The 6,461-nt window shown below is 33.9% G+C and overlaps 1 non-coding gene across 5 annotated transcripts in view; it reads left to right on the forward strand.

Annotated features, from left to right (window-relative positions):
* The window catches only part of LOC107842286, a 21,045-nt gene extending 16,022 nt beyond the window's left edge, over positions 1-5,023 (forward strand). For 2 of the 5 annotated variants that reach the window (XR_007045210.1, XR_007045214.1), the window contains one exon: positions 258-484. This is a non-coding gene — a transcript (uncharacterized LOC107842286). Of the gene's footprint in view, positions 1-257; positions 485-1,329; positions 1,460-4,733 lie in introns of those variants that run through there. The other 3 variants (XR_007045211.1, XR_007045213.1, XR_007045212.1) reach the window with 3 other exon arrangements.
* Positions 5,024-6,461: the final 1,438 nt, after the last annotated feature.

The raw sequence follows: 6,461 nt of genomic DNA on the forward strand, positions 1-6,461 counted from the left end.
AATGGTTTATTTTTTAGCTTAGAAATATACGTGGTATTACAGTACTTGTACAAGATCTTATTGAATTTCCAATGCAGTTAAAGGCACTATAGGTTTTAGGTCCAAAGCATTGAAAACATGACACATAGTTTACAATGCAGAAATAGTTGGTTTTTGTCCTCTGCCTGCTCTTCACTTGCAACCTCTAATTTCATTTAATGGAACATATTTTTTACTTAGAAGTGTTAGGTTCCTCATGAATTTACTGTTGGATTTAGGTTTGATGATACCAACCCTAAAGTTGAGAAGAAAGAGTACATTGATCACATTAAAGAAATTGTTGGGTGGATGGGATGGAAGCCTTTCAAGGTATGGTGCTGTTCAATACCAATGGTCTACTTTTCATGTTTTCTATACTGATATGTTGGCAATTTGCAGATCACTTACACTAGTGATTATTTCCAAGACCTTTATGAGCTAGTCGTAGATACTATCTTTGTTAACCCCTTTTGAATAATTCATTCCCATTTTATCTTTATTGTCATAATCATTCATTCAAGTTCTTGATAATGGGTTATCATTAAGTTTCTTGATTCTTGGTTGTTATTGTTTAATTTGGTTAGAGTTGCTTTAAACCACTAAAAATTATCACATTTCTTGAAATGGGGTCTTGCTAAATTCATGATTCTTTTTATTTTTGTCCCCATAAGGTTTATCAAATAGTGGTTATAAAGTTCTGACATGTAACTAAAAGTTAGATCCCTGTCAGTTAGCCCTTTGTTCTTATTGACTGCATTTTGGTGGCAACTTAGTGTTCCGTTTATGTGAGGGAAGGAGTTATTTGTATAATGGATATAGAGATTTTTGGAGTCAACCGTTAATTGAGATCTTAGTAGATGGAGTATTGCTGTCGTTAAAGTTTTGAATTTTATAAAAGTTATGGCTTTACTCCATTAATTTATATGAGTTGTGGTGGTCCTATGGAGTTCAAATAGGCAAAAGATTGTTTGAAGGTTTTGGATATATCCTAGATATATACTATTATTCATTTGCTAACTGATTCTTTAGTTCTTCACTAACTTGTATTCTTTGTAAATCTGTTAATATGTAGTGTTAGATTAATAGTAACATCTTATTTTATGGACCTTAATAAAGGTCAGTATATAGTTAACAGAAATGAATTACCAAATAATCAATTTTATCATAATCACTCTAGTCATGATCAAGTAGCTAGGTGTTGTCTTCCTGCCCAAAGTTCTTTTCCTTTGCCTATGCAAGTCTAGTTGAACCGATTTCACAGATTATTTTTCTCCTAAAGTGATGAACTAATTTTCTGCTTTACTGTTATAGGATTTTCTTGATTTAGGTGAAGCAGTAGGAATTAAAAGTGGAGGACTTTATTATTTTTTTTTCCTATGATGGAAGTTGGCGATTTAAACTAAAAGTCGAGGACTTAAACAATAGAAACAGTAGAAACAGGAGTTACTTGATTATTTTTTTGATATGTATTCAAATCTTATGAAAAAATTAATATCATACTTAGCTCGATTGGGATGGTAACTATGTTTTTTGTGAAACAAATATTGAAACTAATATCATGGGATGTTAACTTAGTTTTCTGGTCTCTAATTATATCATGTTTTTGTATCGAGATTCTCGATAGAAATTTGATATAAATTGATGAAATTATTATTTTGTGATATATATTAGCCTCATTTGTGGTCAATTAGAGACTAGAAATATCGCTCGTCTTTAAAGATTGATCTAGGACTAGCATATTTCTCGTCTTTAAAAATTGATCTACGACCAGGATTTTACTCGTCCTTAAAGGTTGATCTAGGAAAAGAATTTTGCTTGTCCCTAAAAGATAATTTAGGACCAGGTAGTTGGTCTATTTGAGATGAGATATATCGTCGCTAAAGATAATTATGACCAAGTAGTTAGTCTATTTTAGACAAAATTATAACCAGGTAGTTAGTCGATTTGGGATGAGATATACCGTCGCTAAAAGATAATTAGGACCAGGTAATTAGTTATTTGGGATGAGATATATCATCGCAAAAGGATAATTAGGACAAGGTAGTTAGTCTATTTGGGATGAGATATATCATCGCAAAAGAATAATTAGGACCAAATTTTTGGCCGTTTCAAAAGGTTTTTAAGGACCGGCTTTGTTGCATCATCGCTATTGAGCTTTTGCGACAGAGCCTGTTAGGAAGGGACGCGATCGGTTTTTAACCATCCTAAAAATCCAATTGGGATGAGATTTGTACTTTTTGAGACCATATTTCCCTTCCATATAGGCTATTTTTCTTGTAGTGTCATATATTTAAGACTTTCTAACTTCGATGAATTTTAAACTGACCTTTCGAACTCTGAGATGAGGTTTTTGACTTGAATTATGTTTAGGGGAGTAGGATCATGTCTCGAGGAAGTTTCAAAATTTTTAGGTGAGAAGTTATGACATTTTTCATTTAGACAATAGCTCACCGAAATAGTACCGAGTCGCGGTGAAATGGAAAATGACACTCGTCAAGTTTTCAGTGGATCACCGCGATAGTAATGCATTGCAGTGAAGTTCCAATTCGCAATCGTTCATTTTCCAGTAAAGCACCGCGATTACCCCACGTTGTGGTGAATCTTAAATTTTTGCTCGTCTCTTTCTAGTAGCTCACCGCGATTGCACCACATCGCGGTGAAGTGCTAAATCGCACTCGTCCTTTGGAAGACAAATTCTAGTAGCTTAATGCGATTCCACCATGTTGCGGTGAAGGAATATTTTCCATGTTCTTGATCTATAATTTGAAATGTATGTGCCATGACCTTTATTGTAATACCCTGGGAAATTTTTCGTTGAAATATTGTGCGTAAACGTGTTGGGTTCAATCTTCTAGAATAAATTATAAATTTTCCATATGGAATGTCTTAGATTATGACCCACCATTGCGTAGAGTATTAAATAAGCTTTCCAACGATATGTGGATCATCCAAAACGGACACCCCAGCGACTAGTTATGAACATTCCGATCGAACCGTGAATAGTAATGAACAGTAAAACGTGCAGGAAAAAATACTGAGGCCTGACGTATTTTTGTTCTAACTTTAAACGATCATAAATCCTTGTACATAATGATCTTGGTGATCTACTATATATCAACGGAAAGATCTACAAGTCCTTTTTCCAATGAAATTGGTTTCATCCAATTTTTCCATCGGAGCAAAAAGTTATGGTCGATCTACTTCAGACTATCAAAACAGTCCACCAAAGGATCGATTCGAAAATTATTTGATTTTTAGGGGCGTTTTGGTCATCCCTCTCACCCAAAATCCATCCAAACCCTATATTAAAGCCTATTAGAAGCATTATATGTTATATTTCATCAAATTTCTTCAAAAAGAAAACCCTAAGCTCCTACATCCAACTTCAAGAACCTCCAAAGTTTACCATTAATTCTGCAAATTTATTCAAGATTCCAAGTTCCTAGTTCAAGAACTCCAAGAACCATCACTCAAAGGCATGATTAACATCTCAAAAACGAGTATCGATCTAAAGTTCATCATTCAAGGTATGTGGGGTTTTTCAACAAGAACTCTCTTTCGTTCTTGTGCCCAAAAGTAATTTTCTTTACAAAGGCATGATTTTTATTTGATTTTTTTATGAATTTGAAGCATGAACCCATATCTTATGATGATTATTATGAAATCTTGATGTTTATGATTTAGAAAGATGAATTTACATGTGTGGAGATATAAAGCATGAATCTTGAACGATATTTATCATGATTTTGATATTTGGGTCGTGAATCCTCATTGGAAATTGTGTTTTTTTGAGAAACTGTGTGTTATAAGCACGTTGATGTTGAATATTCGAGATATTTTGAATGATTTGACCTTTTGGTCTTAATGGAGTTGTTTTGAACTCGAGTGTGAAAGAAATTCACAACGTGATTGATTTTGATAGACGAGAAGCATGATGGCTCCCGATGTATATTTATATATTACTGAAATTGTTTTGTTATGGATTATTTTTAAAACGATCTGAGCTAAGTCCGGGAGAAATCTTTAGCACCGAGTAGGAGGTATAAAGCGACCTTACTTCCCTAGAACTACGTGCCCCTGTAGGAGTGAGCCTAAGGCTAATTTATATAGTGATCACTAGTTTGTGTGGATTTGATATCGATATTCCTACTCCGATGGCAAGGATAGGACGACTCTCCCCAACGTGGGTTGTACGTTAGACTCCATGTAGCTCATATAGTTTATGTCGGTTATAGGATCTCCTAGTGTGTGTGTGTTTCTTTGTGTGTATGGTGTATGGTGAAGTGATTTGAAAGTGGAATTTTGAAAGTTATTCTTTCGAAAGATTTAAATGATATTGCTTTACTTAAGCCTCAGTTACAGACTTCCAGTTTTCAATTCTTAGAAGATAAAGGTGAGCCCTTTTAACTTAGCTTACGTGATTTGCAAACAGAACAGAAGTACAACTTTTAGAATTAAGTGTTATGACTCATGATATTTATATAACATGTTTTACTATTCATGATATATGATTTCTTGGTTTTCAGTTACTCAAGCAGTGTGAGTCATTTTCACTTAGCATACGTTATTTACAAAATATATGTACTTATATATATATATATGTATGTATGTATACAATTACAATTTTACTCGTCCATTCACCCCCATATGGTCAGTACATTCCAAAAGTACTGATCCACATATATGGCTATGTGCTACATTGTCTCATAATGTAGGTACAAGTTGTAGTATGTACAGTCAGAATCAGACAGCTGCAGATTCCAGCCAGTAGATGATAAGTCCTCTTACTTAGGGGACTTCAGTTAGATGTTATTTATGTACTTTACTTTCTTACTCATATGTATTTATTAGTGGTAGTTGGAGTCGCGTCTCAGCTATCTATAGTCAGTAAAGTAGAGGCTTCATAGATGTCAGTTAGAGTCAGTCATGTAATTTTAGTCCCTCTTTTCAGACTTTATCAGAATGTACACTTGTATTAGTATTGTATTTTTATAGATTCCATCATTATTATATTTCCACATAGTAAACTCAGTCATTTTATACATATTTAATCAGTCACTTAACAATATGCTAGTTCATGGGTTAACTTGGGATCACTTATGGTCCTAAGCACCATGTGACATCTCGGGACCATTTTCGGCCGTTACAAACTTGGTATCAGAGCACGGAGTTCAAGTGTCCTAAGGTGTATGTGTAGCCATATCTAGTAGAGTCTTGCAGAATGGTACAGAGACGTTTGTACTTTTCTTCGAGAGGCTACAAGGAATTTAAGAAAAAGTTTCCCCTCTTTCCTACTCTAGATCATACAGTAAAATTATTCTCTCAGAATCTCCTGTCTATTCATATGTTACCCTAAAATTCCTCATCTATGACTTATTCTTGAGATAACAGGATTAGCAAGTTCTAATTTTCTCCCCAGATAATGCTCTTAGATTTGCTAGTAGAAGTTACAGAAGTCACACAACAGGCTTGAGAGGATCTCTCTAGTATGTCGTAAGTCCCTTAAGTTGAAAGTTATGTCCTCATCCTTATGAGTTGTTCAGTTGAGACAGAATTAGATATGTATTCAGATTGCCCATTGACCCTTTTAATACAGGTAACATGAGAAGAGATAGTATAAACCTAGACTGTTAAATATAGTGTGCATTCGAGGGATATTATAAACTTCAGTGTTATGATTTATGAATAGTAGAACCTTATTATAGTTGGAAGTATGGGTATAGACGAGTAGTGACAAGAAAAATGGAAATGATGATTGATAGAAAGTATAGAGATAAACTTATGCATGTTATCGAGATGTGTTAAGGTGATATGTCCTTATGTGTTTATTTAGTGGAGGGTGAAGAAGGAGTTATTAGTTAAGGTGAATTGTTGTTTGCTTGAAGTACGGAAGGAGTTATTGATGGTATTTATGTGTGTTTGAAAAGTATAGGATATTAATGAAGCATTTGGTGGTTTAGAATCGTTAATTTAGGCTTTCTTTGAGGTTACAAAAAGGAGTTTAGTTGAAACTTAGGTGTATAGAAGGGTACATAGTAATGATGGGTAGGAGGAGGATGTGTTAATGGATTGTAAATAAGATAGGCCATATGATTATGATCAATTATTGTTGTTATGAAATTCTAGTAGACTAGTGTTTCTTGATGTTTTATTTTATAGCTTCTAAGTGAGAATTGTATGTAAGGTGGGTTGTTAAATCATGTTTAGCTCTAGACATTAAGTTTGAACAATGGATGGTCATTAAGGTGGATATAATAATTTCTTGGTTAGTGTGGCTAGTTGTATGAAAGTGGTCTAGTAAGCCTGAACAGTGCATATAAGAGTTTAAGTTTAGTTATTCGTAATTATGTATGATTTTGTAAGAATGATGTTGAGGTGTGCCCAAGGTTATATAAGGGTTGAGTTATTTTTTTCTAAGGTTATTAAGTGTTGTGTGTGGTTAG

The sequence above is a fragment of the Capsicum annuum genome, chromosome 9 (assembly GCF_002878395.1).
Source record: "Capsicum annuum cultivar UCD-10X-F1 chromosome 9, UCD10Xv1.1, whole genome shotgun sequence".
Classification (NCBI taxonomy): Eukaryota; Viridiplantae; Streptophyta; class Magnoliopsida; order Solanales; family Solanaceae; genus Capsicum; species Capsicum annuum.